Source organism: Cherax quadricarinatus, unplaced genomic scaffold (assembly GCF_038502225.1).
Source record: "Cherax quadricarinatus isolate ZL_2023a unplaced genomic scaffold, ASM3850222v1 Contig128, whole genome shotgun sequence".
NCBI lineage: Eukaryota > Metazoa > Arthropoda > Malacostraca > Decapoda > Parastacidae > Cherax > Cherax quadricarinatus.
Window position 1 is genome coordinate 212644 of NW_027195154.1, and position 22051 is coordinate 234694.

General features: G+C 42.6%; 1 long non-coding RNA gene across 1 annotated transcript in view; it reads left to right on the plus strand.

The window, feature by feature from the left end:
• LOC138851214 (uncharacterized) overlaps positions 1-22051 on the plus strand; it is a 92214-nt gene that overhangs the window by 22900 nt on the left and 47263 nt on the right. The window contains exon 2 of the long non-coding RNA XR_011391067.1: positions 262-401. This is a non-coding gene — a long non-coding RNA (uncharacterized lncRNA). The remainder of the gene's footprint in view (positions 1-261; positions 402-22051) is intronic.

A 22051-nucleotide genomic window follows, 5' to 3' on the forward strand; every position in this document is an offset into this window, starting at 1 on the left:
TCATGCAAAACAGTTACAGGTTTTTGTTTCACAGTCATCTGGCAGGACGGTAGTACTTCCCTGGGTGGTTGCTGTCTACCAACCTACTACCTACAAAGTAGTAATGTTTATATTTATTTATACTTTATTATTGTTTTGTGTATGTAAAACTCTATTCTTTAAAAAATTTATTTTTTTGTGAATATTTTTGTATGTCTGGAATGGATTAATTGTATTTACATTATTTATGTGAAAAAGTGATTCAGTTTTTGTATGTTTCAGTTTTTGAACCACCTTCTGGAATGGATTAAGTTTAAAAGCCAGGGTTCCACTGTACTACCTAAACTAACAGGCACTTCATCTGTAAAAGATCTTTACCTTGGCATTTGCATTTAATATAGAACTGCACACACAGTTTGCAGGTATGTTGCATAAACATTGAAAATATAGCAGTTAAAAATATAATTTACCCAGTGTATTTTAACTATTACTGTAATTTTAAGTCCGTTGTATTGAGGTCCATTATGTGAAGGGTTTACTGAACATTTTTCACCTGACATGCACAGATCAGAGGTCATTCCTCAGTATAGTATATCATTGAAGGCACAGTGGAACCTCTACTTGTGAGTCCATCCATGTGTGCGTTTTTCCAAATATGAGCAGTCGATGGGTTGATTGTTCGCTTCCATATGTGAGCAAAATTTCCATAAGCGAGCAGACCTCAAGGGAGGTTCCTTGATGCTGGAGAGGGGCTCTTGCTCTTGATTTAGGGAATTGTATCTCATTTGTTTGTTGGATTATCTTATTGAAACTTGGGCAATGCATGATGGAAAGATACTTCTTAACATACACCAAAAATGAAGGAAATCTGAGCATAAATAATGGAGTTCACTTCTCAGCAATTAGCCACCCCTTAGCAGTGGCAATTAGCCACCCCTTAGCAGCGGCAATTAGCCACCCCTTAGCGGCGGCCGCCGCCGCATATATAATAGCATATTTTATTCATTCTAGAGTATATATCAGGTTTCTGTGTTATTTATATTGTTTGTTATGTCATATTAGATGAACTGTGATAGATAAATAAGCCGTATAGATAATATTAGCGAAATTATTCATGAAATATTTTGTCCGGTCTCCAGACAAACTGTCGTCCACCGCCGACACTGCCCACACCACTACATGAATTACATATTTTATTCATTTTAAAGTATGTATCATGTTTCTATGTTATTTATATTGTTTATTATGTCATATTAGATCAAGTGAGATATATAAATAAGCTGTAAAGTTAATATTAGCAAAATTATTGAAGTACAGAATTCCACTGGAATGGATTAATTGCATTTCAGTTAATTTAAATGAGAAAAATTGACTCTGCAAATGAACAAATCCAGCTGTGAGCAAGGTCATGGAACGGATTAAACTCGCAAGTAGAGGTTCCTCTGTACTTTGAAAAGGAACATTTATACAGTAGGGCTCCACTTTATGGGGTTTCGCTAATATGGACATTTCAGATTACAGTGGACTCTCAGTTAACCCTTTCGGGGTTTTGGCCGTACTAGTATGGCCTACGAGCCAGGGTTTTTGACGTACTAGTACGCATAAATTCTAGCTCCCTCAGATCTAGCAAGAGAAAGCTGGTAGACCTACATAGGAAAAAAGGGGTCTATGTGGTCAGAGTGCGCAGTATAAAAAAATCCTGCAGCACACAGTGCGTAATGAGAAAAAAAAACTTTGACCGTGTTTTTGGTTTAAAACAGTGACTTTGCACTGTATTTTCGTATGGTATTTATTGTTGTATTCTAGTTTTCCTGGTCTCGTTTTATAGAATGGAAGACATATTACAGAAATTGAGATGATTTTGACTGGTTTTACAATGAAAAGTACCTTGAAATTGAGCTCAAAGTAGCAGAAATGTTCGATTTTTACCAAAGTTCAAAAGTAAATAAATCATGCAAAGCATCCAATACACGTCAATTGGTGAGTCTAATATTCTTTCACAAGTGTGCTGATATTATTTATACCATTTCTACACTAATGCATTAGTCTGCATAACAGTAAATCCTATTTTTTTTGTGAGAATAAAAAATCAAAGTGGAAAGCAAAAGAATTGTAAGAGGGACCTGGGGACGTGACTAATGAACAGAGGAAATGTTACTTTAGTGCCAGGAATGTCTTTCTTGTTTATTCTGGACCCTATTTGGAAATTGGCATCTTTTGAAATTTGTGTGAAATTGGCAAAATTGCTAAATTCTGATCACTTTAGTGGATAGTTGAAATCGGTAAATTGGTGGTTTTTTGTACTCATTCGATAGAAAAAACGGAGTTCTAGCGACATAGCTATGATTTTTGTCCACTAGTACACTGGGATTGGCCAAAAATAGGGCTCAAAATGGGCAAAATTGCCAATGCGTAAACATCGTTGAGACCGCTAACTTCGCGAGAGCATAATTCCATAAGTTTTCCATCAAATTTCATACTTTTGGTGTCATTATGATCAGGAAATTATTCTCTGTCTTTTCATAAGAAAAAATAATTTTTTTTTTTTTAAATTTTGGCGACCCTGAGAACAAGTCTCTGAGAGGGCCTGGCGACCCTCAAAGGGTTAATGATGCTATCAGATAGCGATGAAATCTGATACCAATGCATTTTTGATACAAAATATTGGGTCGGCTAACAATGAAAAACTCAGTTAAGGACATTCGCCCTGAACGTGTCCGCGTGGCCTGAGCCCATGTAAAGCCAGTGTGCCATTGTTTACAAGCCAGAGAGGATCATTCCACATGTACATGTGATATATTTTGTATTATTCCATTGTTTTTAGTGTTTGTAACTGCTAAATAAGCCACCATGGCCTAAAGAAAGTTTCTTGTGCCATTCCTGTGATAAAAAAGGAAAGAAACAATAAAATTCAAGAAAAAACTCGTAGCAAAGTACCAAAGTGGAGGAGGAAGAGAGAGGGGAGAATGTGCCTTCTGCAATGATTCAGTGATTCTACGATATTACCTGGAGTTTACCTGAAGAGAGCTCCGGGGGTCAATGCCCCCACGGCCCAGCCTGTGACCAGGCCTCATGGTGGATCAGGGCCTGATCAACCAGGCTGTTACTGCTGGCTGCACGCAAGCCAACGTACGAACCACAGCCCGGCTGGTCAGGTACCGACTTCAAGTGCTTGTCCAGTGCCTGCTTGAAGACAGCCAGGGGTCTATTGGTAATCCCCCTTATGTATGTTGGGAGGCAGTTGAACAGTCTTGGGCCCCTGACACTTACTGTGTTGTCTCTTAACGTGCTAGTGACACCCCTGCTTTTCATTGGGGGGATGTTGCATCATCTGCCGAGTCTTTTGCTTTTGTAATGAGTGATTTTCGTGTGCAAGTTTGGTACTAGTCCCTCTAGGATTTTCCTGGTGTATATAATCATGTATCTCTCCTGCCTGCATTCCAAGGAATACAGGTTCAGGTACTTCAAGCATTCCCAATAATTGAGGTGTTTTATCTCAGTTATGGGTACCATGAAGGTTCTCTGTACATTTTCTAGTTCAGCAATTTCACCTGCCTTAAAGGTGCTGTTAGTGTGCAGCAATATTCCAGTCTAGATAGAATAAGCAGCCTGGGCTTGGCATACGATATGATACTAAAGCAGCAGGTATCGATAAAGGCTATAGTGCCAGCCAGCGATAAAGTGTAGAATTAACAGTGTAGCAAGTAAGTTAAGTGAGTAAGCGATAGAAAAACGACTCGAAAGTAACTCTCCAATGTTGTTGGATGTGTATCGGGTCAATGAACATACGCCGGTCTGCTATGTATCTTCCACCACCCTAAACCTCTGCCAGCATCTCCTCCATCAAACTAATTAAACTAACATCTCCTCTAAGGTAAGTGTAAATATAAAAGTGTAAGTATAAAAGTAAATATAAGTGTAAATATAAAAGGACCCCCAATGGAAATAAGCCACTCTGACTTGTTTTGGTTATCCTAGGTACTTTACACATATGCTGCTATGTGTGATAATCTATGTACGAAACTGTATTTGTGTATACCTGATTAAACTTACTTACTTACTTACTTAGAGCCTAGAAGACTTATTTATAAATTAAAATGTAAATATTTCTTATTTGTAAATTACATACATATATTTCCTGTGGATAGTGGTGGTGGCACAAGCCTCCTCCACCACTAATATGTATGGCTTCTCTCAGTGGCTATTATAAACCCAACACCACCACCACCAATACTTACTCCTCACATATGTTATGACATATTTTATTCATTGTAGAGTATATATCATGTTTCTATGTTATTAGTATTGTTTATTATGTTATATTAGATGAATTGTGATACATAAATAAGCCGTAGAGATGATATTAGCATCATATGATTTCTTCTCCACCATAGGAACAAAACCTTGCCAATAAAATCCCAAGCTCAAATACCCCATCCAATGACTACCTCACTGGCAACTACCCAAACACACTGTTCCTAGCTCCGACTAACCCTACTGAAGTCTCCCTTATTATCAACACACTAAAAAACAAGACAGGAGATTTAAATACCTTACCACCCTTGAGTCCTGGAGATGGGAAGTACAGTGCCTGCACTCTGAAGGAGGGGTGTTAATGTTGCAGTTTAAAAACTGTAGTGTAAAGCACCCTTCTGGCAAGACAGTGATGGAGTGAATGATTTATTTATTTATTTATTTATTTATAATTTGAGCACACTTACAGAGGTACAAAAAAATACAGAAGAGCAGCATGCCAAAGCCACTTATACTATGCATAGCATTACGGGCTGGCTTAAAATTAACTTAAGATTAACTAAGCAATGATGAAATCAGTGAAAAACATTAATGTAAACTGATTACTATAAAGCTCAAGTGAGTATTACAAAGACAGGTCATATGGTTGCATGCATTGTTGTAAATTCAGTAGAATGGAGTATTCTGTTAGGTAGTGTATTTAAAAAATAATAAAGTTAGATTGGGTTTTAGGTTTAACATTTATGTGATATAATTGTGAGAAACATTTAAGATATACAATTTATAAGGTTCAGTTATTCAGTATTTATTTGGTTTTGGGTGAGTAAGTGATCTTTGAGAAGAGACTTGAATTTATAAACAGGTAGTGTTTCTTTTATATTTACAGGTAATGAATTCCAGATTTTAGGGCCTTTTATGTGCATTGAGTTTTTGCATAGCGTGAGATGGACACGAGGAGTATCAAAGAGTGATCTGTGCCTTGTGTTATGGTCATGTGTTCTGTTGAGGTTGGCAAGGAGATGTTTGAGGGGAGGGTTAATATCAGAGTTGAGTGTTCTATGTATGTAATAGGTGCAGTAATAAGTATGGATGTTTTGTATGGTGAGTAGGTTGAGTGTATTGAATATTGGTGGAGTGTGCTGCCTGTAGTGAGAATTTGTTATCATTCTAACTGCAGCCTTTTGTTGGGTAATTAGTGGTCTGAGATGGTTACTTGTTGTTGAGCCCCATGCACAAATTCCATAGGTGAGATAGGGGTAAATAAGAGAGTGATATAGGGCCAGGAGGGCTGACTGTGGAGCATAGTACCGTATCTTCGATAGTATGCCTACAGTCTTGGAAATTTTCTTAGAAATTTGTTGTATATGTGTATGAAATTTGAGTCTATTATCAAGGTGGATTCCTAAGAATTTTCCCTCTATTAGCTTTGTGATAGGTGATCCGTTTATCATTATGTTAAGAGGGACATCTGTAGCTCTGTTACCAAACTGAATGAAGTAGGTTTTGTCAATGTTTAGTGTAAGTTTGTTAGTACTCATCCAGGTAGATATTTTCTGTAATTCGGTATTTACAGTATTGGCTAGCGTGACTGGGCTCGGGTGGGAGAAGACGTATGTTGTGTCATCAGCAAATAGTGTGGGTTTGAGTAATTGAGAAGCATTTGGTAGGTCATTTATGTATAGGAGAAAGAGAAGAGGGCCAAGGACACTTCCCTGTGGGACACCAACTGTAATTGGTTGTGCAGAAGAGTTTGCCCCATTTGCGTACACATATTGGCTTCTGTTGCTGAGGTATGACTTGAGGTAGTTGAGGGAGTGCCCTCTTATACCATAGTGTGACAATTTTACGTGGAGCAAGTCATGGTCAACTGTATCAAAAGCTTTACGTAAGTCAATGAAGATCCCCAGTGGGACTTCTTTTTTCTCTATTGCAGTGTATATATGTTCTAGGATGTGTATGATAGCATCATTAGTATTTTTATTAGGCCTGAATCCAAATTGGCAGGGGTTGAGTATGTTTTGGGAGATAAGGTAGGAGTAGATTCGTTTATGGATTAATTTTTCGAAGATTTTTGAGAGAGGGTGTAAGTTGGATAATGGTGAAAGTTTTTCTTTTTCGGGCCACCCTGCCTTGGTGGGAATCGGCCAGTGTGATAATAATAAGTAAATAAATAACCACCCTTTATAAACAAAAATGCTTCACAAGTACTGTCACCAATCATTGCAACACCCTTTAACAAATCCATCGAATCCTCTACCTTCCCTACAGCTCTCAAAATAGTGAGGGTCACCCTGATCCATAAAGGAGGAGACCAAACAGACTTGAATAACTATAGGCCAATATTCAACTTACACCCTCTCTCTAAAATCTCCAAAAAACTAATTCCTAAGCGAATCTATTCCTACCTCATCTCCCACAACATACTCAATCCCTGTCAGTTTGGGTTCAGGCCTAATAAAAACACGAATGATGCTATTATACACATGAAAGAACAAATATACACTGCAATAGAGAAAAAAGAAGTCCCACTGGAGATCTTCATTGACTTACATAAAGCTTTTGATACAGTTGACCATGACTTGCTCAACATAAAATTGTCGCACTATGGTATAAGAGGGCATTCCCTCAACTACCTAAAGTCATACCTTAGCAACAGAAGCCATTATGTGTACACAAATGGAGCAAACTCTTCTGCACAGCCAATTACAGTTGGTGTTCCACAGGGAAGTGTCCTTGGCCTTCTTCTCTTTCTCGTTTACATAGATGACCTACCAAATGCATTGCAACTGCTTAAACCCACACTATTTGCAGATGACACTACATACGTTTTCTCTCACCTGAGCCCAGTCATGCTAGCCAATACTGTGAATACCAAATTACAGAAAATATCTACCTGGATGAGGACTAACAAATTTACTCTCAACATTGACAAAACCTACTTCATTCAGTTTGGTAACAGAGCTACAGATGTCCCTCTTAACATAATGATAAACGTATCACCTATCACAAAGCTCACAGAGGGAAAATTCTTAGGAATCCACCTTGATAATAGACACATATACAACATATACATATACAACAAATTTCCAAGAAAATTTTCAAGACCGTAGGCATACTATCGAAGATACGGTACTATGTTCCACAGTCAGCCCTCCTGGCCCTATATCACTCACTCATTTGCCCCTATCTCACCTATGGAATTTGTGCATGGGGCTCAACAACAATAAATCATCTCAGACCATTAATTACCCAACAAAAGGCTGCAGTCAGAATGATAACAAATTCCCACTACAGGCAGCACTCTCCACCAATATTCAAAACTCTAAACGTACTCACCATACAAAACATCCATACTTATTATTGTGCCCACTACATACATAGAACACTTAACCTCGGATATAAACCCTCCCCTCAAACGTCTCCTTACCAACCTCAACAGAACACATGACCATAACACAAGGCACAGATCACTCTTTGATGTTCCTCATGTCCATCTCACACTATGCAAAAACTCAGTGCACATAAAAGGCCCAAAAATCTGGAATTCATTACCTGTGAATATAAAAGAAACACTATCTGTTTATAAATTCAAGTCTCTACTTAAAAATCACAACTTAATAAATACTGAATAATTGTATCTCATAAATGTTTAACCTGTGACCCAATCGAACTTTGTTATTTTTAATTACATTACCTAACAGAATACTCCATTATACTGAATGCTCAGCAACACAGTAAATGACCATATGACCTGTCTTTGTAATACTCATTTGTGCTTAATTGTTATATGTTTACAATAATGTTTTTACCACTGAATATATCATTGCTTAGTTAATCTTAAGTTAATTTTAAGCCTGCCCATAATGCTCTGCATACAAGGGGCTTTGGCATGTTACACTTAACCACTGTATTTTTTTGTACTTCAATGTGTCATGTTCAAATTAATTAATAAATAAATAATAAACTCGCCTTCCTCTCGCCTCCTACATGCCTGCTACACTTCCTGCATGCCTGCTACACTCCCTGCATGTCTGCTACACTTCCTGCATGCCTGCTACACTCCCTGCATGCCTGCTACACTTCCTGCATGCCTGCTACACTCCCTGCATGTCTGCTACACTCCCTGCATGCCTGCTACACTCCCTGCATGTCTGCTACACTTCCTGCATGCCTGCTACACTCCCTGCATGTCTGCTACACTCCCTGCATGCCTGCTACACTCCACCATTATTTGGCACATTATTAGCCATATCAGGACATATTTTTCGGCATGTAACATGTCGTGATAAACCTCCTAATTATATAAACAGGCCATGAATTATAAAATCCAAAACAAAAGAAAAGCCTTTCACACTAAAAGAAGGCACGTCATCACCCTACCATAATCGCATACACCCCACCCCATCCATTCACTCTTTCGCGAAAAACCTTCGAACACTCACACCAATACCACCTTAACCCTTGAAAAACCGACTACGAAAGGAAACCAGTCCCCTACAGTGTTATCCCTATGCTAAAATGAAGGAGACGACTGACTGTAAGGTCACGGTAGGTCTCCGGAAAACAAACTCCCCACTGTCCCCTGTAAACAATTTTATTCCTACCAACAGTCCTGTATATGCCCGCCACTGTTGCCTTAATCCGAATTCCGTCCCCAACATCCCTCATTCACCAAGAAATATACAGAAAATCCACTACCACATACATGATCTCCCTTTTCACCTCCCTTGGGACCCCTCTCACATCAAATGTTAAAGCCCGAAGAGTCGAAACAGTACCCCCACCCATTAGACGAAAAACCCTCGCCAACCACGACCTTACCTCCCTCAATGCCTCACAAAAATAAACTGCATGAAATGCTGTTTTGATTTCACCACACTGTATGCAGTATGGTTCCCTCACCAAGCCCATTAAACTCAATACTGATTTCGACGCTAAGATCTCCATCATGAATCTGTATACACGGCATCAACTTAAGCTTCCAGAAGTCTTCTCATATCATCCCCCAGTCATACAAGGGGAAACCCCATACACCTTGTAGGATCTCCAGCCTCCTACTCATCGACACCAAATGCTCCACTTCAAGTCGTGCAACCTCCCAAACCAGTAACAAAACCCTCAGCATATCTTCACACTCAATTAACTCCTTGCCACCCCACCATTTACGCACATCACCCATCGCCTTCCCTACTCTAACCCCTCTTTCCCCTCCAGCCCTGACGAATCTCTGTTTTACATACATGGCTTTCACTCTTCGCCCCAACGCTGAAAGACCCACACCCCCACTGCATACATGGGACATCACCATCTCCTTACTTAACCATGCCCTCCCAAAACCCCAGACATAATGTAATACCTGACGCTGGATCTCCTGCATGTCTTTTGTCCTCAAAGGATACACTTCAGTCATACTCCACACTTTACTATAAACAAGCAAATTAACTATTACTGCTGTAAGGTGACATCTCCCACCCATAAACCATATAATCTACTTAATGCTGACCTCACCAAGTGGCTAACGCGACGGGCTGGAGTTTTGAGACTCTATGACCGCGGGTTCAATTCCGGCCGGGGGTATGGTTTACTTAATGCTTTATGGGCGCCTAGCTAACCTCAGAACAGCATTCCGACATCTTAATAAGGAATCGTTCAGGACTCTGTACGCTGTCTACGTTAGGCCCATATTGGAGTACGTGGCACCAGTTTGGAACCCACACCTAGCCAAGCACTTCCAAGGCATTATTTACCAGTACCCTGTTCATGTCTTGACAGACCATGCATCACTGATACCTTTATTCTTGAACAAACAACCTACTGGAAGGCTACCCAGATGGACCTTGACTATCCAAGAGTTCAATCCTACTTTTGAACATTTACCTGGCAAGTCCAATGGAGTCGCAGATGCTTTATTGCGACATATTAGTATAGTAACTGCAGACCCTCCATTTACTGCAGAGGATGTAAAGAATGCCCAAAGAACAGATCCCATGTGGTCTGGTGTGATTCGATTCCTGCTCCAGGAAGACCTTATTCTGACTGTGAAGCCACCAGCACCCATTAGTGACTTTGTCATGAGTCAAGAATTACTGTATTGAACAGCTGAGTTGGGTACTCCAAGCAAAAGAGTGTACCAATTAGTAATTCCACAGTCACTAATGAATAGCTCTACAGCTAGTTCATGATGCACCAGGTGTTGCACACCCTGGTATAGATCATTCTGTGAAACAAGCCAGAATGAAATACTTTTGGCCACGTATGGCAACTGACATTTCCGATTATGTTTAGAAATGTAGTGTCTGTATGCAGCATAAAGGAAATGTCAATGGTCCTAATCCAATCCAGGTGTATCCAACTACTAGCGAACCATGGGAAAGAGTTGCGCTAGATTTGTTAACCAATTTTAAATGTCCCCTCCAAGGCAACAAACATCTGTGTGTTATGGAACACAGTAGGGATGTTGATACATTAGACACATGTGCAACACTTGGGTATCTTTATTGAGGAAACGTTTCACCACACAGTGGCTTCATCAGTCCATACAAAGAAGAAACTTGAAGAACAGGAGGAGAATGAGGTAATCAGTCCCTCAACCTTGAGTCAATGTGGTCAGTCCATCAGTCTTGAATAGAATACGGCATAAGTGTGGAAAAGGAGCTTATAAACCGTAGGCATGAGAGGTGCAGCAGTCGTAGGTGGTGTCACATTTGTTCAATGTGGAAGTAGGTCATGCCCAAGAGTTAGGCAAGCGAAGAATTCCCAAGTATTTATCAACATGTCGGTTCTCTCAACCATTCATCTACAGTTGGGATGTTTACCTGGAGTTTACCTGGAGAGAGTTCCGGGGGTCAACGCCCCCGCGGCCCTGTCTGTGACCAGGCCTCCTGGTGGATCAGAGCCTGATCAACCAGGCTGTTGCTGCTGGCTGCACGCAAACCAACGTGCAAGCCACAGCCTGGCTGATCAGAAACCGACTTTAGGTGCTTGTCCAGTGCCAGCTTGAAGACTGCCAGGGGTCTGTTGGTAATCCCCCTTATGTATGCTGGGAGGCAGTTGAACAGTCTCGGGCCCATGACACTTACTGTATGGTCTCTTAACGTGCTAGTGGCATCCCTGCTTTTCATTGGGGGGATGTTGCATCGTCTGCCAAGTCTTTTGCTTTCGTAGTGAGTGATTTTTGTGTGCAAGTTCGGTACTAGTCCCTCTAGGATTTTCCAGGTGTATATAATCATGTATCTCTCCTGCCTGTGTTCCAGGGAATACAGGTTTAGGAACCTCAAGCGCTCCCAGTAATTGAGGTGTTTTATCTCCGTTATGCGCACCGTGAAGGTTCTCTGTACATTTTCTAGGTCAGCAATTTCACCTGCCTTGAAAGGTGCTGTTAGTGTGCAGCAATATTCCAGCCTAGATAGAACAAGTGACGTGAAGAGTGTCATCATGGGCTTGGCCTCCCTAGTTTTGAAGGTTCTCATTATCCATCCTGTCATTTTTCTAGCAGATGCGATTGATACAATGTTATGGTCCTTGAAGGTGAGATCCTCCGACATGATCACTCCCAATTCAATTCAATTCAAAGTTTATTCTCTATAAAGATTACAATGTTGAATTTACAGAATTTGGTTGTTGTGTGGTTTACATGTAGTTAAATAATGATTACAGAGTGTACCACTAGAACGCCTAGCATGGCTAGGCATTTCGGGCAGACTTAGTTTAATTCTTTATTTTAAAATATTACAAATTATGAGGTAAGTTGGTATTATTGCTAAGTGACTAAATACTAGTTTGTGAGTTTACCAATGTGAATGCTTTTGTTTTGGCACAGTACATAGTTTCAGTATTGGAGTATCATAGGATTCATTATTTTAGGATTGAGATTAATATTTCTGTTTATGGTCAAATGGGTGAGTGAGTGTAAGTGTGAACCACCAGGTGGTATTCGTGTAGTTAGTTGATGGGGTGTATCAGGGAGATAAGATGTTTTCTAATGGTAGTTTTGAAGGTGATGAATGTGTCTGCAGTTCTAGAGTTCTCAGGTAGGGTGTTCCAGATTTTAGGGCCTTTGACATACATTGAATTTTTGTAAAGGTTTAGTCGGACACGGGGAATGTCGTAGAGATGTTTGTGTCTGGTGTTATGCCTGTGGGTTCTGTCACAACTATCAAGAAAGCGTTTGAGGTCAAGGTTGATATTGGAGTTTAAGGTCCTGTAGATGTAGATTGCACAGTAGTAAGTGTGGATGTACTGAACAGGGAGTAAGTTTAGATCTATGAAGAGTGGGGGGGGGTGTTGCCAGGGATGGGATTTAGTGATTATTCTTACTGCAGCTTTTTGTTGGGTTATTATTGGCTTTAGGTGTGTTGCTGCAGTTGATCCCCAAGCACAAATAGCATAGGTGAGGTATGGATAAATAAGTGAGTGGTATAGTGTGAGAAGGGCATTTTGCGGCACGTAGTATCATATCTTGGAGAGGATCCCAACCGTTTTGGATACTTTTTTGGTTATGTGTTGGATATGGGTGCTGAAATTAAGGTTGTTGTCAAGGTATAGGCCTAGGAATTTGCCCTCATTATGTCTGGTAATTAGAGTGTTGTCGATCCTAATGTTAATTTGTGCATCTCCTGCTCTGCTACCAAACATAATATAGTAGGTTTTGTCAGTGTTAAGCGTAAGTTTATTGGCTGTCATCCAAGTCGATATTTTGATCAGCTCCTCGTTAACAATGGTGTTGAGGGTGGCAAGATTAGGGTGAGAGTCTTTGACGTTGGTGTTTCGCTCTATTTTGTGGCCAGAATTTGTTTTGTACTCTGATGAAGATTTAATTTCCTCGTGTTTACCATATCTGAGTAATTGAAATTTCTCATCGTTGAACTTCATATTGTTTTCTGCAGCCCACTGAAAGATTTGGTTGATGTCCGCCTGGAGCCTTGCAGTGTCTGCAATGGAAGACACTGTCATGCATATTCTGGTGTCATCTGCAAAGGAAGACACGGTGCTGTGGCTGACATCCTTGTCTATGTCAGATATGAGGATGAGGAACAAGATGGGAGCGAGTACTGTGCCTTGTGGAACATAGCTTTTCACCGTAGCTGCCTCGGACTTTACTCTGTTGACGACTACTCTTTGTGTTCTGTTAGTGAAGAAATTATAGATCCATCAACTGACTTTTCCTGTTATTCCTTTAGCATGCATTTTGTGCGCTATTACGCCATGGTCACACTTGTCGAAGGCTTTTGCAAAGTCTGTATATATTACATCTGCATTCTTTTTGTCTTCTAGTGCATTTAGGACCTTGTCGTAGTGATCCAATAGTTGAGACAGACAGGAGCGACCTGTTCTAAACCCATGTTGCCCTGGGTTGTGTAACTGATGGGTTTCTAGATGGGTGGTGATCTTGCTTCTTAGGACCCTTCCAAAGATTTTTATGATGTGGGATGTTAGTGCTATTGGTCTGTAGTTCTTTGCTGTTGCTTTACTGCCCCCTTTGTGGAGTGGGGCTATGTCTGTTGTTTTTAGCAACTGTGGGACAACCCTCGTGTCCATGCTCCCTCTCCATAGGATGGAAAAGGCTCGTGATAGGGGCTTCTTGCAGTTCTTGATGAGCACGGAGTTTCATGAGTCTGGCCCTGGGGCAGAGTGCATGGGCATGTCATTTATCGCCTGTTCGAAGTCATTTGGCGTCAGGATAACATCGGATAGGCTTGTGTTAATCAAATTTTGTGGCTCTCATAAAAAATTCATTTTGATCTTCGACTCTCAGTCTGGTTAGCGGCTTGCTAAAAACTGAGTCATATTGGGACTTGAGTAGCTCACTCATTTCCTTGCTGTCATCTGTGTAGGACCCATCTTGTTTAAGTAGGGGCCCAATACTGGACGTTGTTCTCGACTTTGATTTGGCATAGGAGAAGAAATACTTTGGGTTTCTTTCGATTTCATTTATGGCTTTTAGTTCTTCCAGCGATTCCTGACTCCTATAAGATTCCTTTAGCTTAAGTTCGATGCTTGCTATTTCTCTGACCAGTGTCTCCCTACGCATTTCAGATATATTGACCTCTTTTAGCCGGTCTGTTATTCTTTTCCATCGCCTGTAAAGGGAGCGCCTGTCTCTTCCTATTTTACATCTACTCCTCCTTTTTCTTAGAGGAATAAGCCTTGCGCATACATCGAGTGCCACCAAGTTAATCTGTTCTAGGCATAAGTTTGGGTCTGTGTTGCTTAGTATATCTTCCCAGCTTATATCGGTTAGGACTTGGTTTACTTGGTCCCACTTTATGTTTTTGTTATTGAAGTTGAATTTGGTGAATGCTCCCTCGTGACTAGTCTCATTTTGTCGGTCTGGGGCTCCACGCATACATGTCTGAACCTCAATTATGTTGTGATCTGAGTATATTGTTTTTGATATGGTGACATTTCTTATCAGATCATCATTGTTAGTGAAGATGAGGTCTAGTGTATTCTCCAGTCTAGTAGGCTCTACTATTTGCTGGTTTAAATTGAATTTTGTGCAGAGATTTAAAAGCTCGTGTGAGTGTGAGTTTTCATCAGAGCTGCCTCCTGGTGTTATTACTGCAACAATATTATTTGCTATATTCCTCCATTTTAGGTGCCTTAAGTAATTCAAATAATATATTGTTATCTACTCATCTTAATATTTTACACTGAGGTGTGTAATTATGTTTGTACGTGTAAGTGCGTACATATATGTACGTACGTGTGATTAAGAAGTTGTAATTACGTAGTTGAGATTGCTAGCCCGTGTGCCAGTACTCCCTTAGCTGATGTGACCTGTTACTGTCATATCTGCTCTTGATGTGGTGTACTCTTCTAGCATATCTGCTACACTCCATGCATGCCTGCTACACTCCCTGCATGCCTGCTACACTCCCTGCATGCCTGCTACACACCCTGCATGCCTGCTACACTCCCTGCATGCCTGCTACACTCCCTGCATGCCTGCTACACTCCCTGCATGCCTGCTACACACCCTGCATGCCTCCTACACTCCCTGCATGCCTCCTACACTCCCTGCATGCCTCCTACACTCCCTGCATGCCTGCTACACTCCCTGCATGCCTCCTACACTCCCTGCATGCCTGTTACACTCCCTGCATGCCTGCTACACTCCTTGCATGTCTGCTACACTCCCTGCATGTCTGCTACAAACCCTGCATGTCTGCTACACTCCCTGCATGCCTCCTACACTCCCTGCATGCCTGTTACACTCCCTGCATGCCTGCTACACTCCTTGCATGTCTGCTACACTCCCTGCATGTCTGCTACAAACCCTGCATGTCTGCTACACTCCCTGCATACCTGCTACACTCACTGCATGCCTGTTACACTCCCTGCATGTCTGCTACACTCCCTGCATGTCTGCTACACTCCCTGCATGCCTCCTACACTCCCTGCATGCCTGTTACACTCCCTGCATGCCTGCTACACTCCTTGCATGTCTGCTACACTCCCTGCATGTCTGCTACAAACCCTGCATGTCTGCTACACTCCCTGCATACCTGCTACACTCACTGCATGTCTGCTACACTCCCTGCATGTCTGCTACACTCCCTGTATGCCTGCTACACTCCCTGCATGCCTGCTACACTCCCTGCATGTCTGCTTCACTTTCTGCATTCCTGCTACACTCCCTGCATGTCTGCTACACTCTCTGCATGCCTGCTACACTCCCTGCATGTCTGCTACTTTCCCTGCATGTCTGCTACACTCCCTGCATGTCTGCTACACTCCCTGCATGTCTGCTACACTCCCTGCATGCCTGCTACACTCCCTGCATGCCTGCTACACTCCCTGCATGTCTGCTTCACTTTCTGCATTAATGCTACACTCCCTGCATGTCTGCTACACTCTCTGCATGCCTGCTACACTCCCAGCTTGCCTGATACACTCCCTGCATGCCTGCTAAACTTCCTTCTTGCCTGCTACACTTCCTGCATGCCTGCTACACATCTTGCATTCCTGCTACACTCCCAGCATGCCTGATACACTCTCAGCTTGCCTGATACATTCCCTACATCCCTGCTACACTTCTTGGATGCCTGCTACACTTCCTGCATTCGTGCTACACTCCATGCATGTCTGCTACACTTCCTGCATGCTTGCTACACTCCCTGCATGCCTGATTCACTCCCAACATGCCTGATACACTCCCTGCATGCCTGCTACACTTCCAGCATGCCTGCTACACTCCTTGCATGTCTGCTACACTCCCTACGTGCCTGCTACACTTTCTCCATGCCTTCTATATTCCCTGCATGCCTGCTACACTCCTTGCATGACTGCTACACTCCCTGCATGTCTGCTACACTCCCTACATATCTGCTACACACCCTACATGTCTGCTACACTCCTCTCACTCCTGCTACACTCCCTGCACGTCTGCTACACTCCCTGCACTTCTGCTACATTCCTAGCATGCCTCCTGCACTTCCTGCACGTCTGTTTCACTCCTTGCACGTCTGCTGCACTCCCTGCATGCCTGCTACCCTCCCTGCATGCATGCTACACTCCCTGCATGCATGGTACACTCCCTGCATGTCTGCTATATTCCCAGCATGCCTGCTACACTTCCTGCATGTCTGGTGGTACACTCCCTGCACGTCTGCTACATTCCCAGCATGCCTGTTACACTTCCTGCATGTCTGCTACACTCCCTGCATGTCTGCTACATTCCCAGCATGCCTGCTACACTTCCTGCATGCCTGCTACACTCCCTGCATGCCTGCTACACTCCCTGCATGCCTGCTACACTCCCTGCATGCCTGCTACACTCTCAGCATGCCTGCTGCACTCCCTGCATGCCTGCTACCCTCCCTGCATGCATGCTACACTCCCTGCATGCATGCTGCACTCCATCTTATCTTGTCTTAGCACCACTTGCTTTAGTGATGAATATGGGGAATACATTTTTGCTAATTTTACTGTAAAAAACCTTAAGACGCCTATAACAATCGGTGCCATTTACCGGATACCTCACACAAACATCCCAAATTTCAGTGAGAAATTAAAGTCACTAATAACAAACAGACAGATGAATAAGCACCACCTTCTCTTAGCTGGAGACTTCAACATCAACCTTGGCTTACTAGATGATCAGCCTGTAACTGATTTCATCAACAATATGAACAACACACTTCTCATACCAACAATAACTAAACCAACCAGGCTCACTGAGACAAGTGCAACCATAATAGACCACATATGGACCAATATACTAGCCCCCTTTAAATCAGGGATAATCACAGATAGTACTACAGACCACTACCCTACCTTCCTCCTGACAAACATTAGTAAACCACCACTTGAATACAACAAAGTCTCATTTAGACTCCATGACGAGGCCTCAGTAAGGAAGTTCACAGCTGACCTAGAGACTGTTGATTGGCCTACAGTATTCTCCAAGGCCAATGGTATTGATGACTGGACAGACATTTTTCTTAACAAATTACTTAGACTATACAACAAACATTGTCCTATAAAAACAAAACAGATCACAAACAAACGGCTTGGTTGCCCATGGCTAACCAGCACCATTCTGAAATCCATTGACAAGAAACACCAATATGAAAAGCAATATAGACAGGGCTTAATACACAAAGATACTCTTAAACACTATTCATCAGCTCTCACCAAAGTGATAAAAAAAGCCAAACAACTATACTACTCCAGTAGATTCACAGACACTAGAGGAGATATAAAAAAGACCTGGAAAACACTCTCTCAGATTCTAGGGACCCACAAACTGAGAAAAACCAAGAATATTGTCCTAACTAAACCTAATGAAACACCACTACATCCCGCTGACACAGCTAACAAGATAAACAACTTCTTCTCAAACATAGGATCTAATCTTGCCAGTAAAATCCCACATACCAATGCCCATGCCTGGGACTACCAAATGGAAATTTCCCTAATTCCTTCTATCTTGCACCAACTGAGCCCACGGAAGTCATTGAAATCATAAAGTCACTTAAAAATAACTCGGGGAATCTGTCTCATGTCCCACCATTACTGTACAAGCGAGCGGCCCATGTCCTTTCGCATGCTATTTCATTACTTTTTAACAAGTCAATAGAGACTAGCACCTTCCCGAAACTACTCAAGATGGCAAGGGTTACACCAATACATAAAGGTGGTGATCCTACAGACTTAAACAACTATAGGCCAATATCTAACTTACCATTGCTATCCAAAATCTTTGAGAAACTCGTGCACAGGAGACTGTATTCATTTATAACGGCTCAAAACATACTCAACCCCTGCCAGTTTGGATTCAGGAAAAATAAAAGCACTAATGATGCAATCATAAAAATGCTAGATCCGCTTTACACAGCATTGGAAAATAAGGAATATCCACTAGGAATTTTTATTGACCTAAGAAAAGCTTTTGACACAGTAGACCACGACATCCTACTCCACAAACTTGATCATTACGGTATAAGAGGCCATGCGCTTGCTTATTTCAAATCTTACATTACTAATAGGTATCAGTACGTCACCATTAAAGACACAGCATCAGCAACACGGCCACTTGATACTGGAGTTCCGCAGGGAAGTGTCCTTGGTCCCCTGCTCTTCCTCATATACATCAATGACCTTCCAAACGTATTCCAACACCTGAAACCCATTCTCTTTGCCGATGACACGACTTATGTCATCTCTCACCCTAATCTTGCCACCCTCAACACCATTGTGAATGAGGAGCTGATTAAAATATCGACTTGGATGACAGCCAATAAACTTACGCTTAACACTGACAAAACCTACTATATTATGTTTGGTAGCAGAGCAGGAGATGCACAAATTAACATTAAGATTGACAACACTCTAATTAAAAGAAATAATGGGGGAAAATTCCTAGGCTTATACCTTGACAACAACCTGAATTTCAGCACCCATATCCAGCATATAGCCAAAAAAGTATCCAAAACGGTTGGGATCCTCTCCAAGATACGATACTACGTGCCGCAAAATGCCCTTCTCATACTATACCACTCACTTATTTATCCATACCTCACCTATGCTATTTGTGCTTGGGGATCAACTGCAGCAACACACCTAAAGCCAATAATAACCCAACAAAAAGCTGCAGTAAGAATAATCACTAAATCCCATCCCTGGCAACCCCCCCCCACTCTTCATAGATCTAAACTTACTCCCAGTTCAGTACATCCACACTTACTACTGTGCAATCTACATCTACAGGGCCTTAAACTCTAATATCAACCTTGACCTAAAACGCTTTCTTGATAGTTGTGACAGAACCCACAGGCATAACACCAGACACAAACATCTCTACGACATTCCCCGTGTCCGACTAAACCTTTACAAAAATTCAATGTATGTCAAAGGCCCTAAAATCTGGAATACCCTACCTGAGAACTCTAGAACTGCAGACACATTCATCACCTTCAAAACTACCATTAGAAAACATCTTATCTCCCTGATACACCCCGTCAACTAACTACACGAATACCACCTGGTGGTTCACACTTACACTCACTCACTCATTTGACCATAAACAGAAATATTAATCTCAGTCTTAAAATAATGAATCCTGTGATACTCCAATACTGAAACTATGTACTGTGCCAAAACAAAAGCATTCACATTGCTAAACTCACAAACTAGTATTTAGTCACTTAGCCATAATACCAACTTACCTCATAATTTGTAATATTTTACAATTAAGAATAAAACTAAGTATGCCCGAAATGCCTAGCCATGCTAAGCGTTCTAGTGGTACACTCTGTAATCACAATTTTACTACATGTAAACCAAACAATAACCAAATTTCTGTAAACTCAGCGTTGTAATCCTTATAGAGAATAAACTTTGAATGCATGTCTGCTATATTCCCAGCATGCCTGCTACACTTCCTGCATGTCTGGTACACTCCCTGCACGTCTGCTACATTCCCAGCATGCCTGCTACACTTCCTGCATGCCTGCTACACTCCCTGCATGTCTGCTACACTTCCTGCATTCCTTCTACACTCCCTGCATGTCTGCTACACTCCCTGCATGCCTGCTACACTCCCTGCATGTCTGCTTCACTTTCTGCATTCCTGCTACACTCCCTGCATGTCTGCTACTTTCCCAGCATGCCTGCTACACTTCCTGCTTGCCTGCTACACTTCCTGCATGCCTGCTACACATCTTGCATTCCTGCTACACTCCCAGCATACATGATACACTCCCAGCTTGCCTGATACACTCCCTACATGCCTGCTACACTTCCTGGATGCCTGCTACACTTCCTGCATTCGTGCTACACTCCATGCATGTCTGCTACACTGCCTGCATGCTTGTTACACTCCCTGCATGTCTGCTACACTCCCTGCATGCTTGCTTCACTCCCTGCATGCCTGATTCACTCCCAACATGCCTGATACACTGCCTGCATGCTTGCTACACTCCCTGCATGCCTGCTGCAATTCCTGCTTGCCTGCTACACTTCCTGCATTCGTGCTACACTCCATGCATGTCTGCTACACTCCCTGCATGCCTGCTACACTTCCTGCATGCCTGCTACACTCCCAGCATGCCTGCTACACTTCCTGCATGCCTGCTACACTCCCAGCATGCCTGATACACTCCCTGCATGCATGCTACACTCCCTGCATGTCTGCTACACTTCCTGCATTCCAGGTACACTCCCTGCATCTCTGCTACACTCCCTGCATGCTTGCTACACTCCCTGCATGCCTGCTTCACTCCCTGCATACCTGCTACTCTCCCTGCATGCCTGCTACACTCCCTGCATGCCTGATTCACTCCCAGCATGCCTAATGCTTTCCCAGCATTCCTGATACACTCCCTGTATGCCTGCTACTCTCCCTGCATGCATTCTGCACTCCCTGCATGTCTGCTAGACTCCCTGCTGCATTCTCTGCATGCCTGCTACATTCCCTGCATTCATGCTACTTTCCCTGCACGCCTGCTGCACTCCTTGCATGCCTGCTTCTCTCCCTGCATGTCTGCTACACTCCTTGCTACATTCTTTGCATTCCTGCTACTTTCCCTGCATGCCTGCTACACTCCCTGCATGTCTGCTACATTTCCTGCATGCCTGCTACACTCCCTGTATGCCTGCTACACTCCCTGCACGTTTGCTACGATCCCTGCATGTCTGCTACACTTCCTGCATGCCTGCTACACTTCCAGCATGCCTGCTACACTCCTTGCATGTCTGCTACACTCCCTACGTGCCTGCTACACATTCTCCATGCCTTCTATATTCCCTGCATGTCTGCTATACTCCCTACATGCCTGCTACTGTTCCTCCATACCTGCTACACTCCCTGCATGCCTGCTACACTCCTCGCATCCTGGGGGACAAGATTAAGGACCCCAATGGAAATAAGTTAGACAGTCCTCGATGACGCACTGACTTTCTTGGGTTATCCTGGGTGGCTAACCCTCCGGGGTTAAAAATCCGAACGAAATCTTATCTTATCTTATCTTACATGTCTGCTTCACTCCTCTCATTCCTGCTACACTCCCTGCATGTCTGCTACACTCCCTGCACTTCTGCTACATTTCCAGCATGCCTGCTGCACTTCCTGCACGTCTGTTACACTCCTTGCACGTCTGCTACACTCCCTGCATGCCTGCTACACTCCCTGCATGCCTGCTACACTCCCTGCATGCCTGCTACACTCCCTACATATCTGCTACACTCCCTGCATGCCTGCTACTCTCTCAGCACGCCTGCTACACTCCCTGCATGCCTGCTACCCTCCCTGCATACATGCTACACTCCCTGCATGCATGCTACACTCCCTGCATGTCTGCTATATTCCCAGCAT